The sequence below is a fragment of the Schistocerca serialis genome, chromosome 4 (assembly GCF_023864345.2).
Source record: "Schistocerca serialis cubense isolate TAMUIC-IGC-003099 chromosome 4, iqSchSeri2.2, whole genome shotgun sequence".
Taxonomy (NCBI): domain Eukaryota; kingdom Metazoa; phylum Arthropoda; class Insecta; order Orthoptera; family Acrididae; genus Schistocerca; species Schistocerca serialis.
Genome location: NC_064641.1, coordinates 707,607,876 through 707,627,240, shown reverse-complemented (window position 1 = coordinate 707,627,240; position 19,365 = coordinate 707,607,876). Strand labels below are relative to the sequence as shown.

The window sequence follows — 19,365 nt, the reverse complement described above, 5'->3', positions numbered from 1 at the left end:
CTGCGAAAACGGTATATTCAGCAGGGAGGCGAATCCGGGTAACATGGTCAGGGAACACCACAGAGCAGCCAAGGAAATTCTCCTGTTTGGAGCCATCAGTGTAAACCACAGTGAAACCGTGATGCACATCTAAAATGTTAAAAAAAAAGTGATTGGAATGTAAAATCTGGCGTGCCATCCTTCTTAAAACGAGTCAAATCTCAAATAAGTTTGGGACGCCGGAGGAGCCAAGGTGGAGATCTGCTCCAACCGCGACGTAAAACACGAAGACCAGCCATAGACATTGCAGCGAGGCAATCCTGTGCGCGAATCCCATAGGGCTGCGTCGCACGTTGCCGGTTATGAAATAACCGTGCCAGAGGAGGCTGAGCAACGGTATGGTATGCAGGTGTGTAGGGTGTGGACAAAGTTTTATACGCCTGGCGTACCGTAAGTAGCCGTCGCCGCATATGAAGTGGCGGTTCACCTGCCTCTGCACAGAGGCTCGGTATGGGGCTAGTTCGGAATGCCCCAGTGGCCAACCGAAGCCCTTCATGGTGCACAACGTCCAACATCTTTAAGTAAGTAGGCCTCGCAGACCCATACACCGTGCACCCATAATCGAGCCGAGATCGCACAAACGCCCTGTAAAACTGGAGCAGACAAGTCCTGTCAGCTCCCCATGTACTGTGGCTAAGACATTTTAAAATACTTAAAGCCTGAAGCGACCGCCGTTTCAGGTCTTTAAGATGAGGTAACCATGTCAGCTTCGAGTCAAAAAGGAGACCCAGAAATCTCACCGTGTCTTTGAAAGTAAGAATAGTGTCCCGCAAGCGCAACTCAGGAAAGGTTAAAATCGAACGAGAACGGTTAAAAAGAACACATACAGACTTCTCGGTGGAAAACTTGAATCCACTCTTCTGCGCCCAGTCATCCAAACGCCTAATCGTAAGTTGCAACTGACGAGTTGTCGTTGCAAGGCTTGAAGAAGAGCAGAACAAAGAGAAATCATCCACAAACAAAGAACACTGGACAGGACTTTTCACTAGGGACGTAATGCTATTAATAGCGACGGCAAACAGAGTCACACTTAAAACGCTACCCTGAGGGACACCATTCTCCTGCTCAAAGCGATCAGACAGGACGTCACCAATTCGGTACCTAAAATATCGTGGCGAGAGGAAAGACTGAATAAAAAGAGGGAGACAACCACGAAAACCCCATTCGTGAAGCTGCGCCAGGATGAGACGCCTCCAAGTGGTATCGTAGGCCCTCTCGATGTCGAAAAATACGCCTAGAAGGTGATGACGGCGGAGGAAGGCTTGTTGTATAGCCGCCTCCAGGAGGGCAAGGTTATCGAAGGTGGAACGAAACCTCCTGAACCCACACTGATAGCGACGAAGTAGCTGCCGGGATTCTAACATCCAGACAAGGCGGCGGTTGACCATCCGCTCCAAGGTCTTCCCTATGCAACTAGTGAGGGCAATACTACGGTAGCTACTTGGGCTCGAGCGGTCTTTCCCAGGTTTTAAAAAAGGGATTAAAACTGCCTCACGCCACGCGTCAGGAAAGTGACCCGACGCCCAAATGGCATTAAAAAGTGCGAGGAGGCTTTCTTTGTTGCGCATTGTGAGGTGCCACAGCATACTGTAATGGATCCTGTCGTGACCAGGGGAAGTGTCACGAGCTCCAGACAATGCAGAATCCAGCTCCCACATAGAAAAAGGGCAGTTGTAAACTTCATGAGAGGTGGGCTGGAAGTTCAGACTACACCTCTCAGCAACCGCTCTATGGCGCTGGAAACCTGGATCCTGACTGGTTGTGGCAGTAACTGTCGCAAAATATGCTGCCATAGTCTGGGCAATGTCTCGCGGATCTGTGTGGAGAGTGCCGTTATTCATTACAGCAGCTATGGGGCACCTCCCTCCTCTGCCAGAAATTCTCCTAATGGTCTCCCACACAATGGAACTTTTGGTGGAACGATTAATGGTGTTCAGGAACTGTTGCCACGACCTCTTCTTGCTCTCACGAATAATGCGGCGACATCTCGCCCTCGCCACCCGAAAGGCTGCAAGATTCTCAGCAGTCGGCCGACACTTGAACCGCCGCAGAGCCGCACGCCTGGTCCTGATTGCAGAGCGGCATTCGTCACTCCACCAAGGCACAGGTGGCCTTTTCCGGTGGCCTGTGGACTGTGGAATGGATGCCGCAGCGGCATGGTGGACCGTTTTGGTAATATGATCCACCCACACCTCAACATTCGCACAGTGTTCGAATTGGGCCAACTGGCTATAAAGTGTCCAGTCAGCTCCACTGAGTACCCATCGTGGTGGTCTCCTTTCGGGGCCCACGCCATCTGGCAGGTGAATCCAGATTGGGAAATGATCACTGCCGTGCAAGTCAGCGACCACTTCCCAGTGAGCACTAGCGGCAAGAGCTGGAGAGCAAAGCGAGAGATCAATGGCAGAGAACGACCCAGTCGCCGTGCAGAAATGAGTACTCTGTCCTCCATTGAGCAAGTAGGCACAGGATGACAGGAGAAGCCTCTCAATTGCTCTACCCCTGGGACAGGTAATTGCAGAGCCCCAAAGCACATTGTGGGCATTAAAATCACCACAAATAATGAATGGCTGGGGGAGCTGTGTAAGAAGGTCGGTGAGGGCCACTTCATCAAGAGCATCATGTGGGGGCAAGTAAAGTGAACATACAGTAAATGGATGACGCACGTGCACAGACACAGCGACGGCCTGTAGAGTCGTCGTAAGTGAGAGAGGCGAGGAATGGTAGTCCGTCCTGACGAAAATACCTACGCCTCCTCTAGCTCTCTCTCCACGCAGGTCGTCCTTTTTGTGGAGTGTATAGCCTCGTATCTCAGGGGAGTATGATGGATGGAATTACGTCTCCTGGAGACAGAGACACAGTGGTCTACCCTGAGAAAGTAGACGAAGTTCCTCCACATGCGTCCTGAACCCTTGCAAGTTCCACTGGAGTATGGGAGCCATCTATGTTGGGGGTAGCACCTTCATCCTGTCTCTCCGACGGGGCGGGGAGACCGCAGCAGGTGGAGGGGCAGGCGTGGGACGAGATGATTGCCCCACACATACATCGTACTCCATCAACTCTGGGGAAGAGTCAGATGAAGCCTCGCGTAAAAGGTTGGTTGGTTGGTTGGTTGGGGGATTAAAGGGACCAGACTACTATGGTCATCGGTCCCTTTTTCCAAAGACAAAGAACACCCACAGAGAATAAAAACGAGGAACAGAAGAGATCACAGACGATACAGAACAGGAGAGACTGAGACAAAGACAAGACAAAACGAACGAAAACCACATAGAGAATGACGGTGGTTGGCCGACCATAGAAATAAAAAAGGAAAAGCCAACCACTTAGAAACACATTAAAAAATCAGTGTAAAATCATAGGCCAAAGGCCAGAGTCGACACAAAACAAAAAATAAAACAGAAACACTCAGATTAAATGATAAAATCCCCCTGCCCGAATAAAACGTAAAACTAAGTCAGCCATAGTGGAGTCGTCTGTTAAAAGGGCAGGGAGCGTATCAGGCAGCGCAAATGTCTGCCTGACCACAGCTAAAAGGGGGCAGGCCAACAGAATGTGGGCCACTGTCAAAGCCGCCCCGCAGCGACATACAGGAGGGTCCTCCCGGCGCAGTAAATAACTGTGTGTCAGCCGGGAGTGGCCAATGCGGAGCCGGCAAAGAACTACCGATTCCCTGCGAGTGGCTCGCAGGGATGACCGCCACACAGCCGTCGTCTCCTTGACAGCACGGAGTTTATTGGACAATGGCAGTTCGCGCCATTCCTCGTCCCATAGCGCCAAGATTTTGCGGCGGAAGACTGCCCGCAAATCAGTCTCTGGGAGGCCAAGGTCCAGAGATGGCTTGCTGGTGGCCTCTTTCGCCAGGCGGTCAACATGTTCGTTACCCGGGATACCGACATGACCGGGGGTCCACACAAAGACCACAGAGCGGCCGCAACAGGCAAGAGTATGCAGAGACTCGTGGATAGCCATCACCAGACGAGAACGAGGGAAACACTGGTCGAGAGCTCGTAAACCGCTCAGGGAATCACTACAGATAACGAAGGACTCACCTGAGCAGGAGCGGATATACTCTAGGGCACGAAAGATGGCGACCAATTCAGCAGTGTAAACGCTGCAGCCATCCTGCAAGGAACGTTGTTCGGAACGGTCCCCTAGAGTGAGCGCATACCCGACACGACCAGCAACCATCGAACCGTCAGTGTAGACAATACCAGAGCCCTGATACGTGGCCAGGAGAGAATAAAAGCGGCGGCGGAAGGCCTCTGGAGGGACTGAGTCCTTCGGGCCCTGTGCCAGGTCCAGCCGAAGGCAAGGGCGACGAACACACCATGGGGGTGTATGCAAAGTAGCCCGGAAAGTAGGTGGAACAGTGAAAACCTGAAGCCCAGAGAGAAGCTCTTTGACGCGGACCGCTACTGTACAACCAGACCGGGGCCGACGATCTGGCAGATGGACGACCGGTCGCGGGAACAGGAGACGATAATTTGGATGCCCGGGCGAGCTGAGAACATGGGCAGCATAAGCGGCCAGCAAACGTTGGCGTCGGAACCGCAGGGGAGGGACACCTGCCTCCACGAGTAAGCTGTCCACAGGGCTGGTGCGGAAAGCACCAGTGGCAAGGCGTATCCCGCTGTGGAGAATTGGGTCCAGCACCCGCAACGCAGACGGGGATGCTGAACCATATGCCAGGCACCCATAATCCAGACGGGACTGGATTAACGCCTGGTAGAGCCGTAGCAGGGTAGAGCGGTCGGCTCCCCAGCGGGTGTGGCTCAAACACCGGAGTGCATTGAGATGCCGCCAACACGTCTGTTTGAGCTGCCGGATATGAGGCAGCCAAGTCAACCGGGCATCCAAAACCACCCCCAAAAACCTGTGGGTCTCCACCACAGCAAGGAGTTCGTCGGCAAGATAAAGCCGCGGCTCAGGATGGACTGTTCGGCGCCGGCAGAAATGCATAACGCGGGTCTTGGCTGCCGAAAACTGAAACCCATGGGCTACAGCCCAAGACTGCGCCTTACGGATAGCGCCCTGTAGCTGACGTTCAACAGCTGCAATGCCAGTAGAGCTGTAGTAAAGGCAGAAGTCGTCAGCATACAGGGAAGCGGAGACAGAGTTTCCCACGGCCGCAGCAAGACCGTTAATGGCTATTAAAAACAGACAGACACTTAAAACGGAACCCTGTGGCACACCGTTCTCCTGGACGTGGGAGGAACTATACGAGGCCGCGACTTGCACGCGGAAGGTACGACACGACAGAAAATTGCGGATAAAAATCGGCAGAGGACCCCGAAGACCCCATCCATGGAGCGTAGAAAGAATGTGATGACGCCACGTCGTATCGTACGCCTTCCGCATGTCGAAAAAGACAGCGACCAGGTGCTGACGGCGGGAAAAGGCAGTACGGATGGCCGACTCCAGGCTCACCAGATTGTCGGCGGCGGAGCGGCCTTTACGGAACCCACCCTGAGATGGAGCCAGAAGGCCCCTAGACTCCAGTACCCAATTCAAGCGCCGGCTCACCATCCGTTCAAGCAACTTGCAAAGAACGTTGGTGAGGCTAATGGGACGGTAGCTGTCCACCTCCAGAGGGTTCTTTCCAGGCTTCAAAACGGGGATGACAATGCCGTCCCGCCATTGCGACGGAAACTCCCCCTCGACCCAAAGACGGTTGTAAAGATCGAGAAGGCGCCGCTGGCAGTCCACTGAAAGGTGTTTCAGCATCTGACAGTGGATGCCATCTGGCCCAGGAGCGGTATCAGGGCAAGCAGCTAGGGCACTGCGAAATTCCCACTCACTGAATGGAGCATTGTAAGATTCCGGGTGGTTGGTGCGAAACGAAAGGCTCCGACGTTCCATCCGCTCTTTAATGGAGCGGAAGGCCTGGGGGTAATTCGCAGAAGCGGAACTCAGAGCAAAATGCTCTGCTAAGCGATTGGCAATGACGTCGGAGTCAGTACAAACTGCTCCATTCAGTGAGAGCGCAGGGACGCTGGCAGGTGGCCGATAGCCGTAGACGCGTCGAATCTTGGCCCAGACCTGCGAGGGAGTGACATGGAGGCCAATGGTGGACACATACCGCTCCCAGCACTCCTTCTTGCCTTGGCGGATAAGGAGGCGGGCCCGCGCACGCAGCCGTTTGAAGGCGATAAGGTGGTCGAGGGAGGGGTGTCGCTTGTGACGCTGGAGCGCCCGCCGGCGATCTTTAATCGCGTCAGCTATCTCAGGCGACCACCAAGGCACAGCCTTCCGCCGAGGGGACCCACAGGAATGGGGAATGGCAGATTCGGCGGCAGTAACGATGCCGGTGGTGACCGATTGAACCACCGCATCAATGTCATCGGTAGAGAGAGGCTCTAAAGCGGCAGTGGAGGAGAACAAGTCCCAGTCAGCCTTATTCATAGCCCATCTGCTAGGGCGCCCAGAAGAGTGGCGCTGTGGTAGTGACAAAAAGATCGGAAAATGGTCACTACCACACAGGTCGTCATGCACACTCCATTGGACAGACGGTAAGAGGCTATGGCTACAGATTGAAAGGTCAATGGCAGAGTAGGTGCCATGCGCCACACTGAAGTGTGTGAAGGCACCATCATTTAACAGCGAGAGATCGAGCTGCGACAATAAATGCTCAATGATGGCGCCTCGACCTGTTGCCATTGACCCACCCCACAGAGGGTTATGAGCGTTGAAGTCGCCCAATAGCAAGAAAGGTGGCGGCAATTGGGCGACCAGTGCAGCCAGGACATGCTGCGAGACATCACCATCCGGTGGAATGTATAGACTGCAGACGGTAACAGCCTGTGGCGTCCACACGCGTACAGCGACAGCCTCTAAAGGCGTCTGGAGAGGGACAGATTCGCTGTGCAGAGTGTGAAGGACATAAATGCAGACGCCACCAGACACCCTTTCATAAGCTGCTCGGTTCTTGTAATAACCCCGATAGCCACGGAGGGCGGGGGTTCGCATCGCCGGAAACCAAGTTTCCTGGAGAGCAATGCAGAAGAAAGGGCGAAGGCTGAGAAGTTGGCGGAGCTCAGCTAAATGGTGGAAGAAACCGCTGCAGTTCCACTGGAGGATGGTATTGTCCATGGCTGAGAAAGGCGTGACAGGACGGGGAAGGCAGATTACGCCGCTGGGTCACCTGCTGCCTCCGATTGAGCACCCGTGCTAGTGTTATCCATGGCGTCTGAGGGACCGGCGAGTTCTAGGTCCTCAGCGGACGCCAGGATCTCCACCTCGTCCTCAGACGCAGAGCTGTAAGGTGGCGGTGGGGTGGCTGCCACCGCGAGTTCCTTGGGCTTAGAGCTCTTCTTCTTTGATTTCTCACGCTGCTCCTTGGGTTTAACTGGCTGGGAGTGCTTCACCGATTCAGTCTCCGGGACTGAGGAGGATCGTGAAGCCCGTCGACCAGCTGATTGCGGGCACTTACGCCACTGGCGGTCGTCAGCCTTCCCACTGGTGGAAACCTGGGAAGGGAGGGACACGAGGGACCCCTTGCGAGCGTGAGAAGCCGAAGAAGTTGGACACTTCTCCGGCTTAGAAGCAGGGACGGACGTCCCTGATGGGGGGGATGGTGTTGCCCCTGAGGTAGGTGGCGCAGGAGCAACCCGGTGGGTAGAGCCCCCCACTGGCAAGGGGGCAGGAGGAGTCTTACTGGTTAGCGAGCTGGCTGGAAGTCGTGAAACTGATGGGGCGGGCAGAGGTGTCGTAGCGGCGGCGTAGGATGACGTCATTCGCACGGGATGTAATCGGTCGTATTTCCGCTTGGCTTCAGTATAAGTCAGTCGGTCCAGGGTCTTATATTCCATGATTTTGCGTTCTTTCTGGAAGATTCTGCAGTCTGGCGAGCAAGGTGAATGGTGCTCCCCGCAGTTGACACAGATGGGAGGCGGGGCACATGGAGTATCGGGATGAGACGGGCGTCCGCAATCTCGACATGTGAGGCTGGAAGTGCAGCGGGAAGACATATGGCCAAACTTCCAGCACTTGAAGCACCGCATCGGGGGAGGAATATAGGGCCTGACGTCACATCGGTAGACCATCACCTTGACCTTTTCCGGTAACGTATCACCCTCGAAGGCCAAGATGAAGGCACCAGTAGCTATCTGATTTTCCTTCGGACCCCGATGAACGCGCCGGACGAAATGTACACCTCTGCGCTCTAAGTTGGCGCGCAGCTCGTCATCAGACTGCAAAAGAAGGTCCTTATGGTAAATAACTCCCTGGACCATATTTAAACTCTTATGCGGTGTGATCGTAACAGCAACATCCCCCAACTTATCACAAGCAAGTAACCGTCGTGACTGGGCAGAGGATGCCGTTTGGATCAGGACCGATCCAGAGCGCATTTTTGACAAGCCCTCCACCTCCCCAAACTTGTCCTCTAAATGCTCGACGAAGAACTGAGGCTTTGTTGAGAGAAAAGACTCCCCATCAGCTCTCGTACAAACTAAGAATCGGGGCGAATAAGTGCTACTGCCATCCTGAGATTTACGTTCCTCCCACGGCGTGGCCAGAGAGGGGAACGTTTTCGGATTGTACTTTTCAGCATTAAATTGAGCCCGAGAACGCTTAGAGACTGCTGGCGGCTGGCCGCCAGCGAGAGATGATGTACCACGCTTCATTGCGGGTCATCCGCCCTGATGCCACCTACTCCGACCAAGGGCCCTCCCCACGGGCGCCACCCAGCCACAGCAAAGGCCACCTGGCAGGATGGCCATTGCCGGGAGTCCCGATGCCCCAGGGAGATGGGCATCTACTCCTTGGCATACGTGGGGAGTGAACGGCGCAGGCATCAGTAGAGCGATCCCTGTGTTGTCAGGGGGCTACAACCAAGAGGGTACATGGCGACCCCACCACAACGGACTGGCTACCGTGCTGGATCTTAGGTGCAAAAATGGCCAAGGTCGTCGTCACAGTTAAAAGAAACACTGCAGAGTGCAGCGTGGTAATCGCCCATGAGATCGAAAACGAGCGGGACACCATCGCAACGACGAGAAAGACGGCAATAGGTCTAGTTGCACGAAGGATACAGTGCACCATGTAAGGTGCCCTTCCCCAATTGGCTCGCTCTTCGGAATAATTTGGAGAGATGGAGGTCAAACCCGAGAGGGGACCATCACATAAGGCCGAAACGTTTGAGACTCCTTTTAGTCGCCTCTTACGACAGGCAGGAATACCGCGGGCCGATTCTAACCCCCGAACCCGCAGGGGGCCCTCGCGTAAAACAACATCCGCATGGTCAGATGGTTTACCACGGGATTTGACCCGCTGTTGCTGCTGCACAGTAGCTTTCTGTGGCTTGGTGGACTTTGGGGGAGCGGATGTGGGAGTGGTAAGTGGCGCACTGGGCTTGGGGACAACCTCAGCTGTTGGAGGTGCGAGGGGCTGGACCAAGTCCGCCACTGTACTTTTGTCTGCCGTTCGAGTAGGGGCTACTGGCTCTGGAACACTGGCTGCGTTGCAAGTGCACTGACAGCTACAGGTGTTAGTGCCAACACTCACCACCTCAGTCTGCGTTGAGGCATCGACTTTTGGAGTAGGCTTCTGTACCAGGGATGCAAAAGATGTAGCAAATGTGGGAGGTTGCATCGACTTATAAATCTTCTTGGCCTCACCATAGGGGATACGCTTGGTTGTTTTTATTTCCTTGACCTTGCGTTCCTCTAAAAATATGCGGCAGTCCCTACTCCAAACAGGGTGGTTCCCAGAGCAATTAAGACATTTAGCCGGAGACGAGCAACCAACTCCTTCATGAGCAGCCTGACCACAGTTTCCACAAGTCGCATCGCCTTTACAGCCTAAGGTGGTATGCCCAAAACGCTGGCATTTGAAACAGCGCATTGGGGCCGGGAAATAAGGCCTCACACTAAGGCGAAGGAAGCCAGCTTTAACATGTTCAGGAAGTGTTGTGCTACTGAAGGTCAGAATAAAGGAGTCGGATTTGACAAGAGTGCCATCAACCCTGTTCATGATGTGTTGGACATCAACGATACCTTCCGGAGCCCACTCACGTTGCAGTTCTTCCTTGGGAATATCAGCTAGATCCCGGCATGTCACAACACCTTTGCTGTAGTTCAAGGTGCTGTGCAGTTCAGTGTCTATGGCATACTCTCCAAGCCATTTAGCAGATCGGAGGTTAGTTGCTTGCTGGGAAGTGGAAGTTTCCACTAGCAAGGTCCCATTACGTAAGCGCTTCACCGATTTTAAGGAGCCACAGATTCCCTCCAATCCCTTTTGTATATAGAAGGGCGAAACCTTCTCGAAACTACCCTCCTTCCGTTTCACAATGAGCAACACATTCGGATTACCAGAATGCATTCTGTTACCTAAGACTGGACTTTTCAAAGAAGCGCCGGAGTCAGGGGGACTGACTGCACGGGCCTTCTTAAGAGACTGGGTGTTAGAACCTTCCAGCGGCCCACCCTTTCCGCTGGGAGGAAGAAAAGAGAATTTCGAAGGATCCATCTCGGTCCCACGAGCAGCTAGGGAACTAGAAGTCCACCCAGACAGAGCCCCGCGTGCCTAGGTAAGCCTTATACAACTGAGGTGCGGCAGGTTCCCCAGAGGTTGCCCGCTATCGACTGTTCCACCTCAACAGCCATGCATCTCATCAGCGCGCAGCACACCTTGAGATTGAGGTTTTTTTTATAGAGGTTGATTCCATCCTCGCGATCTGGGCGGTCAAGCCAAGATCCCCATTCCCTGAGACACACAACATTCCACCGCCGCGCCGCACGGTGGTCGTTGAAGTATGCTTAGAGGTTACGGTGACAGGGGACTGGCGGCGCTTACCAGTCCCCAGCTCAGGAACCCCGGGGTCGCCAAGCCCGTACCCAGCAAATGAATGCTGAGCCCCTGCGGGCAGCCCGCTGTCAATGTTGTTATATGTTCTATCGTTGGAACCTTTTCTACGACGGATCAGCGGCCGATTGACTTGAGTGACTGTTTCTGGGGTCACCATATCCGCCAGAGCTTACGCAGATGATGTAGGGGTTGTCATACGACACGACGGTGAAATAGCCATTCTCAAAGCAGACATCGATAACTACAATAGAGCATCAGGTGCGAAGATTAACTCACAAAAGAGTAAGTTGTTGAATCTCAGAGGCTTCGAGAACGTACACATCTCTTGGGCCACTCTGGTGGACCATCACAAGACGTTAGGCATAAGCTTCAACAAGTGCCCCATGAAGATGACGGCAACCAACTGGAGGGAGACAACCAACAAGATACGAGGAGCGCTGCGTGAACTTAGCTGGCGCTCTACGAATCTCATGCAGACAATTCGACTAATAAACACCTATGTTTTCTCTAAAGGGTATTACATTGCACAGATCTTTCCAGCACCTAGAATGCAAGCCAAACTCATCATGCGACTGGCTGATAGACAAGTCTGGAAAGGGAATCTTTTTAAAGTGCGACTCGTCACCCTGACCAAATCGAGGGCAGCAGGGGGTTTAGAACTCACTAACATTGCGAGGAAAGCGAGAGCGTTGTACCTAAAAAGAACCTTATCTATGATTAATCTTGCCCACAGTAACGTCACTTCTCAACTTTTTCCAGGTAGTCCAGCCAGAATGCATGAAACCACCGATAAACGTGGGAAAACTAAACTATAAGTTAAAGCATATACGAGAATTTTACGTAGACATCAGCTACTTAGGTGATGACATTCTCCGCGCGACCAACATAGCTTCCAAGAAACTATTAGAACACTGGGACACATCTGACATCACAAGTAAAATCGAAGCACATGGTTGGTTTGGGGGATTAAAGGGACCAGACTGCCATGGTCATCGGTCCCTTTTTCCAAAGACAAAGAACACCCACAGAGAATAAAAACAAGGAACAGAAGATATCACAGACGATACAGAACAAGGGATATTGAGACAAAGACAAGACAAAACAAACTAAAACCACACAGAGTGTGACGGTGGTTGGCCGACCATAGACATAAAAAAGGAAAGGCCAGCCACTTAGAAACACATTAAAAAATCAGTGTAAAACCATAGGCCAAAGGCCAGAATCAACACAAAACAATAAAATACAACAGAAACACTCAGAGTAAATGATAAAATCCCCCTGCCCGAATAAAACGTAAAACTAAGTCAGCCATAGCGGAGTCGTCTGTTAAAAGGGCAGGGAGCGTATCAGGCAGCGCAAATGTCTGCCTGACCACAGCTAAAAGGGGGCAGGCCAACAGAATGTGGGCCACTGTCAAAGCCGCCCCGCAGCGACATACAGGAGGGTCCTCCCTGCGCAGTAAATAACTGTGTGTCAGCCGGGAGTGGCCAATGCGGAGCCGGCAAAGAACTACCGAGTCCCTGCGAGTGGCTCGCAGGGATGACCGCCACACAGCCGTCGTCTCCTTGACAGCACGGAGTTTATTGGACATTGTCAGTTCGCGCCATTCATCGTCCCATAGCGCCAAGATTTTGCGGCGGAAGACTGCCCGCAAATCAGCCTCAGGGAGGCCAAGGTCCAGAGATGGCTTGCTGGTGGCCTCTTTCGCCAGGCGGTCAACATGTTCGTTACCCGGGATACCGACATGACCGGGGGTCCACACAAAGACCACAGAGCGGCCGCAACAGGCGAGAGTATGCAGAGACTCGTGGATAGCCATCACCAAACGAGAACGAGGGAAACACTGGTCGAGAGCTCGTAAACCGCTCAGGGAATCGCTACAGATAACGAAGGACTCACCTGAGCAGGAGCGGATATACTCTAGGGCACGAAAGATGGCGACCAGTTCAGCAGTGTAAACGCTGCAGCCATCCGGCAAGGAACGTTGTTCGGAACGGTCCCCTAGAGTGAGCGCATACCCGACACGACCAGCAACCACCGAACCGTCAGTGTAGACAATACCAGAGCCCTGATACGTGGCCAGGATAGAATAAAAGCGGCGGCGGAAGGCGTCTGGAGGGACTGAGTCCTTCGGGCCCTGTGCCAGGTCCAGCCGAAGGCAAGGGCGACGAACACACCATGGGGGTGTATGCAAAGTAGCCCGGAAAGTAGGTGGAACAGTAAAAACCTGAAGCCCAGAGAGAAGCTCTTTGACGCGGACCGCTATTGTACAACCAGACCGGGGCCGACGATCTGGCAGATGGACGACCGATCGCGGGAACAGGAGACGATAATTTGGATGCCCGGGCGAGCTGAGAACATGGGCAGCATAAGCGGCCAGCAAACGTTGGCGTCGGAACCGCAGGGGAGGTACACCGGCCTCCACTAGTACGCTGTCCACGGGGCTGGTGCGGAAAGCACCAGTGGCAAGGCGTATCCCGCTGTGGAGAATTGGGTCCAGCACCTGTAACGCAGATGGGGATGCTGAGCCATAAACCAGGCTCCCATAATCCAGACGGGACTGGATTAACGCCTGGTAGAGCCGCAACAGGGTAAAGCGGTCGGCGCCCCAGCGGGTGTGGCTCAAGCATCTCAGAGCGTTTAGATGCCGCCAACACGTCTGTTTCAGCTGCCGGATATGAGGCAGCCAAGTCAACCGGGCATCGAAAACCACCCCCAAAAACCTGTGGGTCTCCACCACAGCAAGGAGTTCGTCGGCAAGATAAAGCCGCGGCTCAGGATGGACTGTTCGGCGCCGGCAGAAATGCATAACGCGGGTCTTGGCTGCCGAAAACTGAAACCCATGGGCTACAGCCCAAGACTGCGCCTTACGGATAGCGCCCTGTAGCTGACGTTCAACAGCTGCAATGCTGGGAGAGCTGTAATAAAGGCAGAAGTCGTCAGCATACAGGGAAGCGGAGACAGAGTTTCCCACGGCCGCAGCAAGACCGTTAATGGCTATTAAAAACAGACAGACACTTAAAACGGAACCCTGTGGCACACCGTTCTCCTGGACGTGGGAGGAACTATACGAGGCCGCGACTTGCACGCGGAAGGTACGACACGACAGAAAATTGCGGATAAAAATCGGCAGAGGACCCCGAAGACCCCATCCATGGAGCGTAGAAAGAATGTGATGACGCCACGTCGTATCGTACGCCTTCCGCATGTCGAAAAAGACAGCGACCAGGAGCTGATGGCGGGAAAAGGCAGTACAGATGGCCGACTCCAGGCTCACCAGATTGTCGGCGGCGGAGCGGCCTTTACGGAACCCACCCTGAGATGGAGCCAGAAGGCCCCTAGACTCCAGTACCCAATTCAAGCGCCGGCTCACCATCCGTTCAAACAACTTGCAAAGAACGTTGGTGAGGCTAATGGGACGGTAGCTGTCCACCTCCAGAGGGTGCTTTCCAGGCTTCAAAACGGGGATGACAATGCCTTCCCGCCATTGCGACGGAAACTCCCCCTCGACCCAAAGACGGTTGTAAAGATCGAGAAGGCGCCGCTGGCAGTCCACTGAAAGGTGTTTCAGCATCTGACAGTGGATGCCATCTGGCCCAGGAGCGGTATCAGGGCAAGCAGCGAGGGCACTGCGAAATTCCCACTCACTAAATGGAGCATTGTAAGATTCTGGGTGGTTGGTGCGAAACGAAAGGCTCCGACGTTCCATCCGCTCTTTAATGGAGCGGAAGGCCTGGGGGTAATTCGCAGAAGCGGAACTCAGAGCAAAATGCTCTGCTAAGCGATTGGCAATGACGTCGGAGTCAGTACAAACTGCTCCATTCAGTGAGAGCGCAGGGACGCTGGCAGGTGGCCGATAGCCGTAGACGCGTCGAATCTTGGCCCAGACCTGCGAGGAAGTGACATGGAGGCCAATGGTGGACACATACCGCTCCCAGCACTCCTTCTTGCCTTGGCGGATAAGGAGGCGGGCCCGCGCACGCAGCCGTTTGAAGGCGATAAGGTGGTCGAGGGAGGGATGTCGCTTGTGACGCTGGAGCGCCCGCCGGCGATCTTTAATCGCTTCAGCGATCTCAGGCGACCACCAAGGCACAGCCTTCCGCCGAGGGGACCCACAGGAATGGGGAATGGCAGATTCGGCGGCAGTAACGATGCCGGTGGTGACCGATTGAACCACCGCATCAATGTCATCGGTAGAGAGAGGCTCAAAAGCGGCAGTGGAGGAGAACAAGTCCCAGTCAGCCTTATTCAGAGCCCATCGGCTAGGGCGCCCAGAACAGTGGCGCTGTGGTAGTGACAAAAAGATCGGAAAGTGGTCACTACCACACAGGTCGTCATGCACACTCCATTGGACAGATGGTAAGAGGCTATGGCTACAGATTGAAAGGTCAATGGCGGAGTAGGTGCCATGCGCCACACTGAAGTGTGTGAAGGCACCATCATTTAACAGCGAGAGATCGAGCTGCGACAATAAATGCTCAACGATGGCGCCTCGATCTGTTGCCACGGACCCACCCCACAGAGGGTTATGGGCGTTGAAGTCGCCCAATAGCAAGAAAGGTGGCGGCAATTGGGCGACCAGTGCAGCCAGGACGTGCTGCGAGACATCACCATCCGGTGGAATGTAAAGACTGCAGACGGTAACAGCCTGTGGCGTCCACACGCGGACAGCGACAGCCTCTAAAGGCGTCTGGAGAGGGACAGACTCGCTGTGCAGAGTGTGAAGAACGTACATGCAGACGCCACCAGACACCCTTTCATAAGCTGCTCGGTTCTTGTAATAACCCCGATAGCCACGGAGGGCGGGGGTTCGCATTGCTGGAAACCAAGTTTCCTGGAGAGCAATGCAGAAGAAAGGGTGAAAGCTGATAAGTTGGCGGAGCTCAGCTAGATGGTGGAAGAAACCGCTGCAGTTCCACTGGAGGATGGTGTTGTCCATGGCTGGGAAAGGCGTGACGGGACTGGGAAGGCAGATTACGCCGCTGGGTCACCTGCTGCCTCCAAGTGAGCACCTGCGCCAGTGCTTTCCATGGCGCCGGAGGGACTGGCGAGTTCGAGGTCCTCAGCGGACGCCAGGATCGCCACCTCGTCCTCAGACGCAGAGTTTGAGGGTGGCGGTGGGACAGGTGCCACCGCAATGTCAGGTTGCTTGGGAGCCTTTCTCTTCAACGGCTTCGCACGCTGTGCCTTGGGAGGGACTGGCTGGGAGGGCCCCACTGGGTCAGTCTCAGGGACGGACGACGACCGTGAAGCCCTATGACCAGCGACCGGTTGTTGTTTCAAAACTTTGCGGGTATCCGCTTTGACACTGGGCAAAGCCTGGGAAGGGAGGGCCCCAAGGGACCCCTTCCTGGCTGGAGTGGCCGAAGAAGCCCTACGCTTCTCCGGCTGGGAAGGGGGGACGAATGTCCCCGATGGTTGGGGTGGTGTTGCTCCTGGAGTAGGTGGAGCAACAGTGGGCGAAGTGCCCCCAACAACCAAGGGGGCCGGTGCATTGAGACATGGCAGAGAGGCAGCAGTACGTGACGACACGGGAGAGGATCGGACTGCTTGTGCAGCAGCGGCATAGGTGGATATCATGGGCACGGGATGTAGCCGCTCATATTTCCGCCTTGCCTCAGTGTAGGTCAGGCGGTCCAGGGTTTTATATTCCATTATCTTCCTTTCCTTCTGGAAGATCCGACAGTCCGGTGAGCAGGGGGAATGATGTTCTCCACAGTTAACACAAATGGGAGGCGGAGCACATGGAGTATCAGGATGCGAAGGACGTCCGCAATCCCGACACATGATGCTGGAAGTACAGCGAGATGACATGTGCCCGAACTTCCAGCATTTAAAACACCGCATCGGAGGAGGGATATATGGTTTCACATCACAATGGTAAACCATCACCTTAACCTTTTCGGGTAAGACATCACCCTCAAAGGCCAAGATGAAGGCACCGGTGGCTACCTGATTATCCCTCGGACCCCGATGGACGCGCCGGACGAAGTGAACACCTCGTCGTTCGAGGTTGGCGCGTAATTCATCGTCGGACTGCAGAAGAAGATCCCTGTGGAATATAATACCCTGGACCATGTTGAGACTCTTATGCGGCGTGATGGTAACTGAAACATCCCCCAACTTGTCACAATTGAGCAACCTCCGTGACTGGGCAGAGGATGCCGTTTTGATGAGCACAGAACCCGAGCGCATCTTGGACAGGCCCTCCACCTCCCCGAACTTGTCCTCTAAATGCTCCACAAAAAACTGGGGCTTGGTCGACATGAAAGATTCTCCATCAACCCGCGTACACACGAGGTACCGGGGTGAATATTCTCCACTGCATTCTTTAGCAAGTCGTTCCTCCCATGGAGTAGCTAGGGAGGGAAACGATCTCTGATCCAATTTCTTCACGTTGAGGTTAGACCTCGATCGCTTAGAGACTGCTGGTGGAGGCCCACCAGCGAGAGATGATGTACCACGCTTCATTGCGGGTCATCCGCCCTGATGCCACCTACTCCGACCAAGGGCCCTCCCCACGGGCGCCACCCAGCCACAGCAAAGGCCACCTGGCAGGATGGCCATTGCCGGGAGTCCTGATGCCCCACGGGGATGGGCATCTACTCCTTGGCATACGTGGGGAGTGAACGGCGCAGGCATCAGTAGAGCGATCCCTGTGTTGTCAGGGGGCTACAACCAAGAGGGTACATGGCGACCCCACCACAACGGACTGGCTACCGTGCTGGATCTTAGGTGCAAAAATGGCCAAGGTCGTCGTCACAGTTAAAAGAAACACTGCAGAGGGCAGCGTGGTATTCGCCCAAGAGATCGAAAACGAGCGGGACACCATGGCAACGACGAGAAAGACAGCTATAGGTCTAATTGCACGAAGGATACAGTGCACCATGTAAGGTGCCCTTCCCCAATTGGCTCGCTCTTCGGAATAATTTAGATAGATGGAGGTCAAACCCGAGAGGGGACCATCACATAAGGCCGAAACGTTTGAGACTCCTTTTAGTCGCCTCTTACGACAGACAGGAATACCGCGGGCCAATTCTAACCCCCGAACCCGCAGGGGGGAATCGAAGCACAATATCCGACCATTTTATGGCACAATGTATGGACCAATATTAACCTCCCTATCCACTCCTATGAGGTGACGTCCACGTGGTACAGAGTCGTCAATGACATAGTGGCCACCAACGAAAAACTTCAAAGGATTGGGCTTAGTGACACGTATTACTGATGTCAATGTGGACTAGTCGACACACTACTCCATCGCTTTACGTGTGCCGGGCATCTGCGAAACTGGGATTGGACTAAGACCAAAGTTGGAATCCTCACCCGCCGTGGTGGACGAAATCACACAACAGAGATGCTTTTACGCCCACAGGAAAAATACTACCCTGCAACCAAACACAACAGTGTGATGTGGCTCTTAGGCCGTTTCGCAAACTATGTAATAAACGTAAAGGGACCTGACAACAGAATAGACTACAAATTGTGCATGGAAACGGCCTACGGGAGAATGAAAACATTACGTCACTACAGAAGCCTATTTGGGAACATGCTAGATATTGTTTTTGGGAAGACTGGTATAGGGTAAGAATCAATGACAAGTTACGAGTACTTCGCTTGGCCAGACTACGTGAGTCCAACATATTCATATATAATTAACGATATATAGGAATTTCCGTAAAAAATAAAAAAAATAAAAGTCGTAGAGCATTCGACTGCAAATCGAAAGGTCCCCGTCCTATCCCGGATGCCCCCTTCATTTTTCAGTATCTCGAAAAAACAAATGACGATTGTCGCGGTGAGTTGCAAATACATGTTTGAGATGCACCCTGCACGCCATACCGAAGGCTTTGGACCAACATTGCAATGGGGGGGATCGCAGCCCAGGGTCTTGCAGGTCATCGTCCTCCCGCCATGAGGTCGAACTGTACGAAATCCACTTGCTTGGGGGAAGAATCTTGTACACTGAATTTTATAGAATATGGTGATAGGCAAAAGTTTCCATGTACTGCTGCACGGAGAAACAAAAATTGGAGGAGCTGGGATTTGAACCCAGGACTTTCTGCATGCGAAGCAGACACTCTACCACTGACTTACACCCCCGCCAGAGCAAGTACATCTGGGACGAGTGTCTCGTGGATCCTACTGTCATTATTTCTTAGGTTTGAACGGTACAGTAAGTGTTTGAGGAACCTATTCATGACAAGACCTAAGCAGCGTCGACTCCGTGGCGCAACGGTAGCGCGTCTGACTCCAGATCAGAAGGTTGCGTGTTCAAATCACGTCGGGGTCACAATGAAATTTTCGTTTACGAAAGCCATAGGCGAGTGTGTCAGTTTAATCAGATACCAAACGATTACGGAGAACGGACGAACAGAACTTGCTTGAAAAAAGCTACTAGTGCAATTTTCGCGTTCTTACATTAAGGTGAAGGCGCCGACTCGCACTTTCTCCAGGCACGAAGTGTCTAGTATTTTTGATATTTATATCGTTTAACGCTAATATATAACTGAGAGA

At 53.6% G+C, this 19,365-nt stretch overlaps 2 non-coding genes across 2 annotated transcripts; one reads left to right on the top strand and one right to left on the bottom strand.

The window, feature by feature from the left end:
* Positions 1–18,879: 18,879 nt before the first annotated feature.
* Positions 18,880–18,951, bottom strand: Trnaa-cgc (transfer RNA alanine (anticodon CGC)). Its single transcript has one exon. It is a non-coding gene; the product is annotated as a tRNA-Ala (tRNA).
* A 118-nt stretch (positions 18,952–19,069) lies between these two features.
* On the top strand, positions 19,070–19,141 carry Trnaw-cca (transfer RNA tryptophan (anticodon CCA)). The gene has a single exon. It is a non-coding gene; the product is annotated as a tRNA-Trp (tRNA).
* The last annotated feature ends 224 nt before the right edge of the window (positions 19,142–19,365 follow it).